Genomic DNA, 18,157 nt, shown 5'->3' with positions numbered 1-18,157 from the left:
TTCTAAGTTTACTCTATCAGCTTAACCTCCGGAGGGGCCGGAAATGGATATCAACAACATGGGCCATCAACCATGCCTACGTGATAGAACCTCAATAAACTACTTGGATACCAAGAGTTGGGTGAGCTTTCCTGGTTGGTGGAACTCCATGTGTTTTTTCACACATCATCGCTGGGGAAAGGAGCACTCTCTGTGATTCCAGTGGGAGAGGACAGCAGGAAGCCCACACTTGGAAATGTCCTGAACTCTGCTCTATGACTTTATTTTCTTGGCTAATTTTAATCTATATCCTTTCACTGTAATAAACTATAACTGTAAGTATAACAGAGTTTAGTGATTTTGTGATTCTTCTAGGAAATTATTAAAGCTGAAATTGGTCTTGGAGACCCTCAGACATATAATTAGTGTTAGAGGTGAGGGGGCTATTTCCCAAACTAGAAATTAGTGTCAGAAGTGAGGGAGGTCTTTTGGACTGCTCCCTAACTTTGTACTCCCCTCAAAAACAAGATTTAAACCAGAATTATTAGTAAATATTAATTTAAAAAAACTTTTAGAAAAGGGAATTCCAGGTTTATTTTGATCCCATAACTCAATGATGACACCAAAGACATTCTTTCCTCCATATTTTCACTTTTTCTCCAATTTCTCAGCTTCACCCTAGACCTGAGTTTTCTCTGTGACTCTGAGATGGCTGAAAACTTCCTAAGACAAATCCAGAAAGAGGGAAAGTCTTTTCTTCCCCATCACTGGATTCCTAACCACAAATAAAAATCTGATTATTTCTACATGGGTCACATACTTTCTTTGAAAAGAAAAATCACAATGGCCAGTATAATGCCATACCTTCACTAGTTTAGACCAATTTGATCTGTAGCTAAAATAAACTGTGAGAAACAGTCCCATGGGAACTTGAAGAGGATGCGCAGTGGGTGAGGGCTGCGATGAATACTGGAGAGATGACTACAATGCCCACTATAGAATTCCATTCCTTATCAAAAACTCATTTATGAATGAAGGTAGTTAGCATTTATTTTGATAAACTTTCACCACCAGGCCCAAGCTCCATGTCTCTCAAGATGCAATTAAGAATGATTTATAGTTTTAAGAGACTTAACAAATATGAAGACAAGGGAAATCCCATATGAACATGGCAAATAAAGTCACAATAAGTTCTAGAAATTACAGAAAAGTAACGAGGCAAAACAAGCAAGCAAAAAAAAAAAAAAAAACCCTACGAACATCATTTTCAGACAAATTCTAGAGACAGGTCAAATTTCCAATTCTAAAAATTCATATAAGGGCAACCAAACATGAGATCAGGCAGAAGTTACACACAAATAAATAAGAAGAGAACTAGGAAGAGACGTGAAAGGCCCCAGTAGTGTCATATCTCAGAAAGTAGCACCAAAATATAATTCCTGAAAGCGAAGGATTTGCCTTGAAATGCACAAAGCTATATCCTTTAAATAGCAGAAAATTCTAGTACTGACAAACTATTAAAATATTCCATAGCATACATAAAAAAGGAAAACTTCTCAATTACTTTAATGATACACATTTAACATTGACCCTAAACCTAAAAAGATTGTGTTATAAAAATGCAAGCCACTCTAATTTAGGAATGTGATTGCAAAAATCCTAACATGTTAGCAAAGAGTATCATGTGTAACAAGGATGCACTAAAGGTATTCACTCTGAAATCAGACATAGGCCAAAATGTTTAGTGTCAGCATTAGTATTTTTATATTTCCTGCAGTATCAGCCTATACAGTTAGGAAAGAGATGTAAATTAGTGGCATAATAATTGACAAGCAAAAAGGAACTAGGGGATAAGGTTTTCAACTGGAAAACCCAGTATCAATTAAAACATATTACAAAAGATAAGAATTTCAGTAACACCTTTGGTTACCAAATTAATAGTTTCATAAGATACAAAACTCTCTCTATGTAACATATATATAAATATATATATAATAAAATATATATAGAATAGCAAATATATACACTCACACAACACAACTAATTACAACATATAATGAAAGCAATGACTGTCTATAAAAGGAAAGAAAAAATGACTAGGGATACATTTAACAGGAAATGTGCAATATCTATGTGAAGAAAACTTTAAAATGGTACTGAAAGACACATAAGAAGTTTTGAACACAATGAAAGATATACCATGTTCTTGTGGGAAAAAAATGTAAAATTTGCATAATAAAGGCATCTTTTCAATTTGAGAAATCCCCATGCCAAAAAAGAAAACACAGAAGCACACTAAATAAGGCAATAAATTCTTGGGATTCACTCATTGAAAATTGTTCATAAAGTAGAGATTTTCCAAATAAATCATATGACTTGAGTCCATAATATGCATTTTTACCCCCTTTATATTGTTTATCTATTTATCCTGAATTGTAGTTGAGAAAAGGGGGCTGTACCACAGTGTATAAGTGAGTTTTGGAGTCAATTTGGTTTAAGTATGAATCCTGCCACATAATTTATGTGCAAAATGTGGGCAAGTATCTTAACTCCTCTGACCCTCAATTTCCTCATTTGTTAAATGTAGGTAATAATATTTACTACAGCAATGTCTTAAAAGATTAAATAAAAAAGTATGTAAAGTGTGTAATTCATAGCAGTGACTCAATAAGTATAATTATTACAAATGATTCAAACACAAGTATAAAGGCATATTTCAAAGGCAACTCATGGATCAATAATAGGCCTTTCTCAAATATGAGAGCTAGGATCTTGAAAAATTACTAACGTAGAAGAACTGACCGTGGAAATATTTAAGATCTTATACAGACAACAGAGGTTGAGAACTATAATAAAGAGAAAATCCATAAAAACCCTTATCACTATTTTTACACTAAAATAAAACAATAAAGACAGCTTGTTAGAACATTATGAATAACGCTCTTAGACATCCTAAATTAGTAACGTAATTAATTGCCACTTATCACTCAGTTGCGAGAGACTTTTCTCAATCTCCTCCCTCTGCAATTCCCAAGAGATTTTTAAACACTCATTTTTCTGAATTTTAGAGAATGTTCATATTGAGACTCCCAACTATCTCATAGTTGGCTCTGTATCTAAATGTTCACTATCATTCTGATTTCATGGTTCAGGGTTCTTGAATCCTCTGCGGTCTTCTCACAATCCAGGAAGCAATGTAATTTGAACAGTTGAGATGAAACAAAACTCAAAAACAGCAACAATAACAATTTGGGGTGATTTTTAATAAGCGTGTTTGGTATAACTAATGGATTTTTCTCAAGTTTGCTACATGATAGTAAGTTTATATGGTCATAGTGCATACCTTATTACGCTCTTAACAATTTATCTCCCTGCATTCTTAATAGATGTAGAAATATAGTTCGAAGGCCCTGGATATTTTTCCTCCACTTCCTTAATTTCTTTAAAGGCCCAACACTGTATTTTGCCTTTTATATTCACAGTCACACTTTTAACTTGGACCCATATGAGTGACCCACAAGTCGTTGCAGAAATTCTGAAATAAAAATTCTCCCGGGTCCCATGAATGACTGCAGAATCAAACCTTCTATATATATTTACATAGTCAATATATCTATATTCTCTATGTATTTTGTGTACATACTAAAATTCCTCCCAATCATAATTCTCAGTATTAGGAAGTATTACTAAAGACCCAAGGTATTTTGAAGGGCATTTCAATATATTTGCTTAATAATGCAATTACATTCAGTTGGTGATAATTCCAAAGATAGAATTGAAAAAAGAAAAGGAAGCTAAAGGTGATAGAAGAGGGTATAAATACTCTTGGAATATAGCTAATAATGCCTATTGGGTAAGAGGGCATCTCAAAGTCACAGGTTCTTTTAGTGTGAAGCACGTGGAGATTTTGAAAAAGGCCACAGTAAAGAACACGAATATCAGAACAACAATTCTCTAAATATCAGGGACCAATACAACTTTCCTCATCAAGAAAAAAGGAAACATTAAGTCCATTTGTCCTGAAAACTGCATTAGGTTGCAGCAGGACTGATTAGGAATGTTTGCAGTGGGTGGGAAGAAAGATTTTGTTTTTAACAGATGACCATGTGATAAGTATGGTTTGATCAACCATACAGTTGAAATCTTAAGTGAGGAGTCTGGTTCTTGATTAAAACCCTTTGTGTTATTTTTCAGGCCCAACCCTAGGCAATTACAAAGGCTTTCCCCGGCAGGCCTCAAGAGGGAAGGCTGCCCTCTCCACTGGAGACATGGTGCACAGCCAGTGTACTGCTGTCCCTGAAGGAAGTTGCACTCAAGGTCTCAGGCCGCCTTGGCAGTCATGCTTTTCACACGTTTGCATTCTTAGCCCAGTGCCTTTACCCCTAGGCCTCTTTATCTGAGGCTTTGAGCATAGGTCTTCAAGAGCCTTTGCTGAGGCCTACTTGTTGGGAGGGGAAGAGGGAATAGGGGGAGACAGAGAGGAGAGAACTTGAAGACATTATTCTTCACTCTAAGTGCTCAGTATTTTCTACCCCCAGCTCTTCCTCCTTTTCCTCTTCTGGACTCCAGGGTCTATAAGAATGGCCAAAACTTTTGTTCTGGTCTCCCTCCACAGTGAGACCACCCCCAAATGTGTGCTGACCCATCTGACCCTTGACTAACGCCCCATTCCATGGAGGAAAATAGAACAAAGGAGTCAGCAGTCTCTCTGATTTTAGACTCTTACTTGTATCATCATAGTAAGTGATTAAATGCTTAAATCTTTCATTTTTAGCCTGCTGCTTTAATTGGCTACCCCAACACTTAGTTTATCCCTGTCTCATCTCAGCTAAGCTCCTGACAGTATGTTGTCATAGGAGTCTACAATATTACTCAATGATCACGTTTTTTATTCAACACAAAAATACAGTTAACCTCTCAAAATGATGTCAAATTCCTCATAGGAAAAGTAACACATACTGAGAAAATAAATACTGAGAAAAACCATTGTTTAGGTTAGTTTTACAACATCAAGAAGTGTTCATTAATTTCTCATCCTAAGGAACCCATAGTGTCTTTGTAATGATAGTTTATTTCATTCTTCTTAGCAAAGCTTTCATATAGGATCTTAAATTTAGGATTCAGAAACACATAGAATACTAATTTGTGCTTTAAGACTGTGTTGCTCCTCAAAGTTATACATAACAAATACTAAAGGAGTTAGGTGCATGGAAAGAGCATAAGCTCTGGACCCAATATTCTGACTCTGTTATTTGCTAGACCCACAATCCAGGACCAGCTAGTAACCACCTCTGACTCTTCTACATCAAAGGTTGCTAGGAAGATTAGGTGGAGCTACTCTGTAAACTGCTACATGTTCTCATCAGAATTCCTAGTACTCATGAAGATATGCATAAACAATAACAGATTTAATGGATATTAGCAATAGTACATTTGACCTCTCTGGGCCACAATGACATAATATCTACCTCACAGATATTTTATCAGATTAAAAATGCCAATACATAGGTGGCATTTGGAATAGTGACTAGAACATGGATCATTATATTCCATGTATTGATCACCACACTATCATCATCACTACCACCATCATTTCATTATCAATACATCTACAGGGTAAGTGGAACAAAATAAAAAAGAAATATAATTTAGAAGAATCTACAGTTAGTAATCATAGTTTAATAAGATTACTTTTTCTTTTGTAAATGTCTAGAAATTTTACAATCAGATCATTATCATTCTTCAAACTACAGTTTACCCTTCTGGAAAATACTAGTAATGCTCAAAATATTTTTGGAACATACCACCGTGGAAAATTCTTCATAATCTATAAGTGAGAAACATTACATTTCACTTTAAAAATTTTAATTTACAACATCCAACTTTGTCATCTGTTCTTTTTTTTTTTTTTTTTTTTACCAAATTACTTATTTGGTAAGTAATTATCTATTTTACTTACCAAACTACATTTATTTACTCCAGACTGCTTGTTATTGTTTTCATAGTCAGATTCACAATTTGAGGATACCAATTTTCTACTATATAGGAGTTCATGACAGCTTCATTAAAGAAAGTTTTCCTGTAGTTTAGAACAAATCACTTACCTAGAATGAGATTCAAATTCTGACTCTGCCACCTCATAACTTTGTAACTTACATAGGCTACTTGAACTCTAAGATTTGACTTCCTCATATGAAATAGGAATAATAAAGGTTTAAATGCCAGAGTGAGATTAAATAAGATAATTGCAGAAAATTTAGAAGACAGGTTGCTCATTGTAAATATCATGTAACTGAACTGCAGTAATTTTGATTACTTCTGTTTTTTGGCTGTTTTGTAACATCAGACACTTTTCAAATGAAGATATGTTTAAACATACATATTTTGAGGTCTGCAGGTAAATCTGATCATGGCCTTTCATATTTTATAAGAAGGTCAATATCCAAGCCTGGAACTAAGGCCTACAGTTATACTTTAAGCTAATCTTTTAATACCCTTCATAATTAAAGACTGTATATATTACCTTAATTATAGGTTTTACTTATTGTTACTTTTGTAGTGGTTATCCATCATCTAATCTCCATAACTACAGCTTATTTTATTATAGCATGACAACACTCAAGATACTTTTAATCAGTCTTCAATAGGGTTTGTGGAGGAAGAACCATTAAAACATTGCAGAAAAATGAGACAGAATCTTGTGGAGGAAAAGCAACTAAGATCAAGGAATGCAGGAATGGTGGTTAGGGCAATTATTTGGTTACCTATTGTTATGGTGTATTTTATGTGTCATCTTGGCTGGGTCACAGGGTTACTAGATATTTGGTCAAACCTTATTCTGGTGCATCCATGAGGGTGGTTTTTGATGGGACTAACATTATACATTAGATTAAGTAAAGCAGCTTGCCCCCTCTAATGTGAGTGGGCCTTATCCAATCATTTCAAGGCCAAATTAGAAGGAAAGGGCTGACTCTCCTGAGTAAGAGAGAATTCTTTCCTGACTGTCTTTGCCCTGAGACATTACCATTTTTCCTGCCTTTACACTTGAACTGAAACATCAGCTCTTCCTGGGGCTCAAGTCTGCTGCCCTTCAGATGGGTACCACACCATCATCTCACCTGGTTCTCAGGCTTTCAGACTCAGGCTAGAACTAAACCATCACTTTCCTGGGGCTCTAGCTTGCCGAGAAGTCACACAGTAGATATGGAGACTTTCTCACCTCCATAATCACACGAGCCAATTCCTTATAATAAATCTGTCTCTCACACTCCCTCATTCACTCTCTTCCTATTTTATATCTATCTTCTATCTAATCTTTACATTCTTTCTTTGATAAATAAGCTAATATAAATTTTGATAATAATTGGACTATTGTTTGCTTTGACAATATTTGGCTATATAGATATAGCCACTAATTATACCTCATGCTTTTGGTTTTGTTTTCTGGAGAACTACTAAACTCTCATATTTGTCTGGGCTTCCTGTCAACATTCCATTCAGCCATACTCCAGCAAACACAAGGGCATTATGCTCAGCTTGTTGATATTTATATTGATTTACTTGAGCTCTCTCCTTTTGATTTCGTTATATATTTCCCCAAGGGTGTTACCTATTTAGCTCATATGATAATATCAAATAGGCTAAATAAAGTGTAGATTTTTTCTCATAAAACCATAAGGATGCATTCTGGAATTTTAAAGAGTATGACAAGCAATTGAAAATTACAGGAATATCAATAATTTCTAACTCTTACCCTTCTAGTTCACAGGCAGATATAAATTTGCCTATCTAAAAAAAAGTAATGAACTAAAAATAAACAATGTTCATTTTAAAAGAAATTGTTGAGTAGTTATGCATTTATTTTTAAAATGTCACTTTTAAATTATTTTTGTGTTATATTTTCAAAGACTGCATTTTTTCCATTGTCTCTACTCTCTTTGGAACCTGTTTTGGGTAGATATTAGAGTTCTGCAATTTACCATGACTGCTCCATTATATTTATTTTATCTTCATCTCTCAGTGGTATATGTTAGATTAATGCCTCAGTGATCACCTCCAATTCATTAATTTTTTCTGCAATAGTGTCTAGTCAAATGCAAAATCTAATGCACTTTTAAATTTCTATGACTATATTTTTATTCCCAAATTTCATAAGTAATGTTTTCCTATTAATTTACTTTAATCCATTTCTTGAACTTAGAATAAACATATATACTATAAAGTTAAATAATAATTTTTCAGCAGAGAATTTATATTCTAAATGTTTTTCAGCTGGCTTTTTCATAATCAGAAATTCTGAAATTAAGAAATTTATTTCTTCTCACTTAGAATTTGGATTTCTAGGTTGAAGTTTATTTACGTGATAGGGTTTGATTTTATTTTTCTCTCTCTTTGTGATGATTTATCCCTGTCCAGTGATATTACAGTTGGTGTCATATAAACCCAACCTGAAGTTATAATGACATTTTGGCACTTTTGCTCCATAAAGTTATTGGAGGAATCAATCTTGGATTCAATCTCAAAGCTAACAGATAATTTGGTGCAGTTACAAACTTCTTTAGGCTTCTAGCTTATGGGAAGCTATAACTACAGGTGAAAATGGCAACAGGGTCTGATTTTGTTTTTTTTTAACGTAATTTCACTTGAAACAGAGCTCCACATCAGGCTTTGTCTTCAAGCTTTGAATCAGGTTTTGATCCCTTTCAAGAGCTGCATCTTCAGATATTTACAATTCATGAGAGATGCACACTACACTCCTCATTGCCAATGCTAAGAAACTGACTTTTTAGTTTAGAAAACTTTCATATTTTATCTGATGTTGTGTGTTTGGAATAAAGGAATCAAAAAATGAAAACTGGGCCATTGTGAACAAAAGTATTGGGTACTTTTGTAACATATCTTTTAGAATAATCTAAAAGAAACACATGCATACAGCCTTAAAACTTTATAATAAAAACTCATACAAGTTTTGATTAAGAAAATATCTTATTGTAGGTCACTTAGCTTATTATGGTATTAAATCTGCTATATATAAATTCTAATATTTAGAAAGTATAATAGTGGAATAATATTGGAATAATAGAATAATAAACCAATTATTCCATTAAAATTAGAAATGCTCTGAAAAATGTAATAAAGGAGATTTCTATGAGCCACAAAAATTTTGTAAGCTTCAAACTGTAAGAAACTGACTTTATATATCCAGAGTAAGTTATACTTATTTTGTAAATATTTGTTATCCATTTAAAAATATTGTAAACAAATGGTTCTCAAATCTATTGAGATATAACATACTAAGTGTAAAAAAGCAGATGATACAAATTAAAAATAAAAAACAAATTTAGATAAGGATTACTAAGGATGTTATTTATTTAACAGTCACTGATGCATGCATATTGTATAATATGATTCTTGCTTAGAGAAGAAGTTTAAGCTAATGAGTAAAGAATTTCGTTCAGGAATCCAACAGGCCCAGATGTGAACCCAGGCTTGGACATTCACTAGATGTGTGACCTTGGCTCAGAAATGTGGCAATTTTTAATCTCAGTTTCCTTGTTTGTAATATGGGGATATTGGTTATATCTACTTACAAGAGTATTATAAGAGTTAAACAGGATCAAGTGTGTAAAGCACATAATGCTGGCACAAGATTAGAGCCAAAAAAAATGTTATTTTGAAAAATGAAGCAAATAAATAATTTGTTTTCCTTTAACATGATGGAAATTTCTACTAGCATTTACATTTCTGAGTTTTAATATGTATATATCCCTCTATCACTAGCACTAGAACATGAGTTCCTCAAGGAAAGAACATTTTTAAATTTTCATTACCCAGCATAGAATCTAGAGCAGATAAATAAATTATGGAAAAGCACAGACACATTCTTTCAGAGAGCTCCCAAATAGAAAACAAAATGTATTCACCAAAACATTGACATTTCCTATATAGTCAAAACCACCATAGTACATTTCTTAGTGTAACAATAAAAGGCATTTTAAAGATACTAAACTATCAAAAGAGTAAGGCTCTCTTGAAATGAGATGTTAGGGTTAAAATACCTCTGAACCAATAACATGTCAAAGCAATTACTACAAATCTCAGGGCACCTCTGGGCTCCTCAAAGTGCTCAAAGATTTGGTACAGGTGATGATAATTTCATCCAAAGATAAGGAGAATCTTTTCTCCTCACCATTTTCTTTTCCTTTTTTCAGGCAGGTGAAAATGTTTTTTCTCACCTTCTTTCCCCTATCAACTTGACTCTATGCTGTACGATCTTGAGTTGTCTGAACTCAAGTTCCAAATTCTATTTCTGCTTATTTGTTATATTCTTCACTGAAAAATCTTTGCTAAAATTGGGTCTCTGAAATGCATGACATAGGCAATTTTCAGGGTAAGAAAATCACTAGCAAATATAGCCTTCCCTCACTTCTTAGGCAAGGCAGTTGCTGATGTTAATGGAGCCAGTCATTTGCTTATCAAGGGTAAAATAGATTTTGTATTGATTGGTTTGACTCAGGATACGGTATTCCAATTAAGATTGCTAAAAAGAACTATAGAATTAAACCCCGAGTTAAAACAAGCAATGATGCAATGGCATACAGATATTTATACTCTGCTAAAATTCACAAGCAATTCCATGCTATAGACAATGTTTCCAGTTCATTGTCAATAAGACCAAACAGAGGAATGAAAGTGCACTTTAGATTACAAAAATCACATTTTACTGCTATCTATTTTTTCTTTAGAATCATTTATTCACCATTAACCTACCTCAAATCTTACTTCCTTTTCTAAAAGAAATGTGTTTTATCAGGTGCATTCCTCCAAAAACAACAGCTTCTACCCATAGCAGCAAACAGAGCACAAATCTCTCTCAGAGCTGACTCCAGAGGTCTCCTGCTGCATTCTCCTCTGTTAAATGATATCACAGGCTCGTACACTCACAGACCATGTCACTGGGTCGGGGGCAGGAGAAAATAATAAACCACTCTTCTTCATTTGAACTTATTTGTATTTTGTCAAATATCAAGTGTCAGCTGAATATTGTATTCCCCACTAAAATAAACTCTTTTTTATATTTCCAGAGATAAAAGAATACATTTTAAGAGACCAAACAAACAACAAAAAAAGCCAACCTACTTAGATGGGAGCACACACCTTAATTGAAACTGCAACAGTACTGTCTAGGCTCTAACCCTTTGAACTTTCCAAATTCCCCATGAAATCCCTGTAAGGCTGAGTTTTTCAGTCAAGTCTAACTTAACTATGAATATAGAGAGACAACTAAAGACTGGCTTGCCTCCTCAGGTAAAGTGGAGACCTGAGGCAATTACCAGAGTAACGATAAGCTTTTCTGATTCTCTAAGATCTATCCCCATCCTAGTGACCTGCTATAGGTGAATCTTTTACACACACACACACAATTATGTACACATACATTCATCAGCTACCAGAAATCCATATTCAAATTTTTAATAAATTTAATGATTTACTAATTATGATGCTAAGAGTCAGTGATCCTTCAACTTCAAAGGCAATGGGCAGGCTTCTTCAAGCATAAAAAAATTTACAGACCGAAGTATTGACAAACCCTTTTTAAAACAATAAAAGAACCTTATTTAGTTCCACTGGTCTCTAGTCCAGTAGCTCCAGTAGTTGTCTTTGCTATTGTTCAGCTATTGCCACCCCGCACCACCTCAAGGCTTCACTGTTACCAAAGCCACCTACAGGGAGGCATCACACTCAATTCTCTCTAGCTTCTCCCCCACCAACGAGACCTCTGATATCATGTCTGCTTACTCAGATGACCAAGATTGCAGACAGTATATATGGTTTAATGTATCTCGATTAGGAGGAAGTTGGGAAGAGCCTCTATCTGGAAATTAGTATGGAAACTCTGGAGAGAAACTAATTAAAAAGAATAGGAATCTTGATGAGATGCCTAAATTTGAGAAGAATTTTTATCAAGTATATATTAATTTGGCCACAAATAGCACAAGAGGTGGAAGCATAGTGCAGACGAAAAGGAAATTATAGTTAGAGGTGATAACTGCCCAAAGCCAGTTCTGAATTTCTTTGAAGCAAACTACACTGTAAATGTCATGGATGTAATTGTAAGACAGGACTTTACTGTCATTCAAGCTCAGGGGTCTCCAGTTGCTCTATACAGGATGGATATAATTGGAGTAGATTGAATGGATTCAAAAAACTTCTTATTTACTGTCTACCATCATCCTCATTGATCATCATCTTGGTGCTGGTGTGAAATAAGGAACTGGCCAACAGTAAACCAAGTAGCTGTTGAATACTGTAAAATCTATCCCTTATAGTCTACTTGCATCTATAGTGATGCTCCCAGCCGCATTTGGAGAGAGGTTTGGAAATCTGTACTGCAACCCTAAGAAGAATAATTGACATTTAGTGTGTGAGAAAATCAATCTGAGAACAGCAATCTACTTTTTTCCTTGAAGCATATGGAATACCTGATATGGACTTTTACCCCATGCAAGATTATGTATCATTAAGACCTGATAGGCAAACCCTAGCCTAGACTCCAATTTGGCCAAAAAAAGTAAGACAGCTTCTTGAAGACTGCCTGAAACATTTTATTCATATAAACAGTAGTCCACTAGAACTAACAAAACCCACAACATTCTTCAGATTGTGGATGTATATCATAACACATGCAAAGAAGAAAATCTTAATGGAAACTAATGGAAGAGATCTTGAGTGAGAAGGAATATAAAACCATTGTTTTTGTTGAAATCAAAGAAGATGTAATGAGCTTATCTGACAAATGAGGCGAGAGTGGCCTGTCATGAGTCTTCATGGTGACAAAAGTTAACAAGGAACATGACTGGGTTCTAAATTAATTCAAACACGGACAAGTTCCTATTCTGATTGCTCCAGGTAGGGTTTTCAGAGGGCTGGATGTGGAAGATGTAAAAGCCGTCATCAATTATGACTACCTAATTCCTCAGAGGGTTATATTCCTCTAACTGAAAGAACGGCTCACAGTACTAAAATACTTTCTTCACACCTAATAACACAAAGGAAGTAAGTGACCTTATCTCTGCTTCATGAAGCCAGTCAAGCAATTAATCCCAAATTGCTTCAGCTGATCAAAGGCAGAGGTTCAGGTTATTCTAGGGGCAGAAGAGTCCATTGGGCCTATTATTCACACATAAAGAGTGGATTTCATACCTTTAGATACAGGGAATATTGTAACAGAGATTACTCTCATCTGCTTAAGAGAGATTTGGGGGCAAAACCTCAAAATGGTGTATATAGTATTACAATTTACATCAGTGCTGAAAGTCATTTTGTGTCTATTAGCATATAGACCAGTTTTAGGACTGGTATTTCAATAGGGACTGCCCAGAACTGTAAGGATAGCATGCAGCAATATTGGAATCAATATTCCAAATATGCACATTCTGAACCAACAGGCATATACATGTGTTACTATCTATGGCTGCACCTATAACTGGTACCCAGTGCAAATAGGATAGTTTCAATAAGGCTTTGGAAGTATATGCAGATGTCTGTTGCTCATAGCTGCTTTTTATATGGGATGTTATCTCATAAAATATTTTAAAAAGCAGAAATGACTGCAGTGTTGCAGTATTATAATTCACTTTTTTGCTATTTAAGTTGGAAATATCTCTACATTCCTGAAACAAATTTAGTGGTTGTGTGTGTGTGTGTGTGTGTGTGTGTGTGTGTATGTACTAGACAATACAGGTAATATTTTTACAAAAGTTAACGTACAGTGTTTTAAAATACAATATTCAATGCAATACCAAATAAAAATATTTGAAGACCAGATTAAGTGGTAATTGTGCTTTATTTTATTATGTGATGTCATGTAAAACTTTGTTTAAATGACCTGCATTTTTATTTTATTTGTTTATTTATTTATTTTTTGAGGTACACCAAGTTCAATCATATCCCCATATTCCCTCCCTCCCTCGACTCCCCCCCACCCTCTCCGTCCCAGCCCTCTAAGGCAACATCCATCATGGAGCTGAACTCCCTTTGTTATACAGCAATTCCCACTGGCTATCTATTTTACAGTTGGTAGTATATATATGTCTATGCTACTCTCTCACTTCGTCTCAGCTTCCCCTTCACCCCCTGCCCCCCCAAACCTCGAGTTCTCCAGTCCATTCTCTGCATCTGCGTCCTTGTTCTTGTCTTATCACTGAGTTCATCAGTACCATTTTTAGATTCCGTATATCTGAGTTAGCATACTATATTTGTCTTTCTCTTTCTGACTTACTTCACTCTGTATTGCATACTCTAGGTCTATCCACCTCATTACATATAGCTCCATCTCATTCCTTTTTATAGCTGAGTAATATATATTTTTAAACTATAAAATAAAATCTGACTAAATAAGAGATTACTCAAAAACACTCAGAAATGAAGCAACTGTAGGGATAAAAGCAACTGTGGTGATAAAACTGGTACTAAGCATTGAATCCATTTCAATTTAAAAAATCTAATAAAAAGTTGGAAATACTATTATAAAATAGAATGTATTCTTGAAAATATAATAAAAAATAAATATTAGCAATCAAGGTTTGGGCTCAGCAGAAGGTAAGTATGCTACTCATAGCATCTTAGAAGCAGAAATTTACTGGGTGTCATACTAAGTTGAAACAGGTAGAAAAAGAGTACAATGAATCCAAGCTCTCAAATTTTTTCAGAATTCTTTTTTTCCCCATAACACAGTAGAGCTTTTTTCAGAAACTAATATATATTGTAATGAAGCGACATTAAATATAATACCTCTTTTCCTAATATCACAAGTAAATAATTAATCAAAATACTTCTATCTATTCATTTCTATTCATCTATCTCTATTTTCCAACTGTATATATGCATTGTGAAATTATTAAAATAATGTTTATGAGATATTAACAATGGTTATTGGGAAGGTAGGATTTGGGTTAACTTTTTAAATTTTTAATCTTTATACTTCTCTGTATTGGTTTAAATTATTATATGGTTGATGCTTGAACAACCTGGGGGTTAGGGACACCAGCCTCCTCATAGTTCAAAGTTCATGTACAACTTGTAATCAGCCCCCTACATGTGCAGTTCATCTGTATCTGAAGTTTCTCCGCATCTATGGTTCTGCATCCGTGGTTCAACCAACCTCACATCATGCAGTACTGTAGTATTTACTATTGAAAAACATCCATGTATAAGTGGACCCACACAATTCAGACCTGTGTTCCAGGGTCAACTGTAGTAAGAATTTTTCAGAAGGTATTTGCAACACTGGTTTCCGCGAGAAGAGGAACTGGGTGATTGGGGAATGTGGATACGAGGAGACTGTTCACAATCTACTCCTTGGTAACGTTAGAATTTGAATCTTGTGAATTTCTTAGTAACTGATAAAAGCAAGTTAAGTTAATCTTATTTTAGTCATTATATAAAATTTACACAGACGTGGATTTAAAAAGCTAAAGTCACTAATATTCAAAACGAGTTGAAATTTGAGATCCAACTCTACTCAAAGATTCTATGGCTGTGTTGATATGTGGATATCTCAACATAAAACTTTGGCAGAACTTATTATAAATCCTCATGACTGATAAATGTGTAGAAACCTTGCTTTTCCATAAATATTATATAGTTATCCATCTCCATCCAGTTTAAAGATGATGTTCTGATTTCCCTTTTACTCAGCAGGCAAAGCAACATCCAGTTCTAAAGAAGATGGTTTTGCAACATGAAGATGCTGTAAATTTTTTAAAGAACCTTAAAAAAGTCTTATTCTTAGAAGAAATATAAAATGAGTCTGCCTGCTAAAGGGATACTTGGTGTGGGTAAGACAGGGTTAGAAGGTGATAACAGAAGTGAGTCATCTGGACACAGAGTAGACAATAAAGAAGTAGTAAAAGAGAAACAACCATGAGACCAGATTCATATTCAATATAAAAAAATTAAACACATTCCCACAAAACTCATTAATATTCCTCATAAATAACCACGGCTTGAAGTATCAAGTTAACATATAACTGAGATCTAAGGAGGATGACTCTCTAAGTTTCAAGCTTAGAATTTTAAGAAAACAATATATAAGCAAAATAGTTTACATACCTCAGAATAGCTTTATACAATAGACTTTAAATAAATTTTCAAAATTTTGCTACATTTACAAGCCCATTAGCAGATTTATAAAATCTAGTACAGTCATGAATCATGCCAATAAATCCTAAATTAAAAATATTTTTGATTTACAAATCTTTCCTGTGCATTTAAGGATAAAAATTACATATCTATCCATCATTGTTTTTTAGACAAATGCCATTTTGATTGAGTTTTTAAGCCCTACTTTCTCATTTCAATTCAAAGTTCTGATTTATGAATCCTAACTGGTTCTTTCTTCTATTGCTAGTTCAGTCTTTTGTGGTTCAGATTTTGTAATGAGCTACATGAGAGGTTATGCAGTATGTTCCCTGTCTTTTTTTCTGAAGAAAAAAAAAAATCCACCCTATTTCCTTTGCCCAGGTGCCAAGAGTAAGCAGTCTTATTCAGCAGGATTTTCATTTAAAAGCACTAACTGATTATTTTTCTCCATAGAACCCACAGGATAAGAGGATAAACTTCCCATTATTGGAAAGATATCTCTACAGAAGAAAAGCAAAACAAAGCCAGAATCTGTCTTTATGCATACTACTCTATCTGGCACTTATAATTTAGTCGTAAACTAATGTTCCTCAGTGAGGTTAAGATGGAAATGTGTTTCTGCCAGTTTCAACCAAGCACTATTAAGAAGCCAGCACAATTTCTAAAAATGATTAACTCTTGACTCAAGTTCAAGCTCTAATTCAGCAACATTTCCCTCCCTCAGCAACTCCTACTCCACCAGGCTTCAGTAATTAAAGTTATGTTTAAATTCTGAAACAGCAGTATTCCAAAGGTGGGAAAATATGATCTCTTTCAGTAACATTTAATAAAAGAAATCATAGATTAAAACCTCAGCATTGTTAGACACTGTATTAGAAATGAAAAAAAAATTTCCTGATAAATGATCTAAGAACAAATTTTTGCATTGTAACAATATTGTAACATAATAATAAATTGAAATAATTTAACCCCAGTCATTAATATTTTCAATGATTCATTCCAGAAAAAAGTGAGAGAAAAAAACATTTTTTTAAAAAATAGTAAAATCACCTCCATTATAGATGAAAGCTTAAAGTAGTTTGGATTTTGAAGACATAATTTTTTCTTTAAAAATTAAAAAAAAGTAGTAATTTAGTGTATGTAATTTGACTTTTTCCAGCAAAAAGTTCTCTTTCTTTCAAAGTAATTGCAAAGGAATTTAGCTATTTATTTCTAGCAAGCTCTCAACTTTTCAGAGTCTTCTCTAAAATGGTTTGTAAAATTGAGACCCAAATCTCCAAGCAGAGGCTCATGTAAGATTTCTAGTGATTAACTCCTTTGGACAAAAAAGAAACCAAACTGAAACAGCTAAGATTCTCTCAAACTGGAATCTAAATATATGTGATTTTTCTTCATTATCTCAACATATAACAATGGATATCTCATGTTAACATTACTTTAACAAACAAATCCCAAGATACCTGAAATTATCATTAAGAGAAAAGGTAGCAGATGCTAGCAACTTAAAGTAAAACGCATTAGGTATATTCATACAAAAAAATACTACTGTTGGGCAAGCATAAACTTTTTTCTTCAAGTAATTTAAAAGCTTATGCATAACGCAAATTTCAGATATATTCAGCAAAATAGTTCAGAGCAATTTTAATTTCCAAGAAATGGAATTAACATTTTGCAGAATCCTATAAAAGAAATGAAGGGAAAAAAATGCTCAAATTATTGTTTTCATTTCCTCAGTAAAAACTTACAAATTCAGAAGTCTTAAAACATGAGTCACTGTTATAAATTGATTCTTTTCTTTGTAACAAAATTAAAATAATGTTTTCCTAGGAGACATATTTAAAACGTTTCTATATTTTAAATTTCTGTATTTTTTTTCTTTTTTACAACTAGAGGCCACTCATTGCTCATGAGATCAAAATAAGTTGGTTTTCACATGAACCAGGAATATTCAAAATTGCTCTTTAATTGCACTTAATGCCTCTAGTGACCTGAAAATTAATATGTCTTGAGTATATTTTCTTATTTATGACATTCT

The 18,157-nt window shown here is 33.8% G+C and overlaps 1 protein-coding gene and 1 pseudogene across 3 annotated transcripts in view; one reads left to right on the top strand and one right to left on the bottom strand.

The window, feature by feature from the left end:
* NAALADL2 (N-acetylated alpha-linked acidic dipeptidase like 2) overlaps positions 1-18,157 on the bottom strand; it is a 1,304,194-nt gene that overhangs the window by 126,972 nt on the left and 1,159,065 nt on the right. The window lies entirely within an intron of this gene.
* On the top strand, positions 11,245-13,490 carry LOC130855508 (probable ATP-dependent RNA helicase DDX5; annotated as a pseudogene).

This window comes from Hippopotamus amphibius, chromosome 6, assembly GCF_030028045.1.
Source record: "Hippopotamus amphibius kiboko isolate mHipAmp2 chromosome 6, mHipAmp2.hap2, whole genome shotgun sequence".
In the NCBI taxonomy this organism is placed as follows: Eukaryota; Metazoa; Chordata; class Mammalia; order Artiodactyla; family Hippopotamidae; genus Hippopotamus; species Hippopotamus amphibius.
Note: the sequence above shows the minus strand (reverse complement) of the source record. Positions and strands in the feature narration are given on the sequence as shown.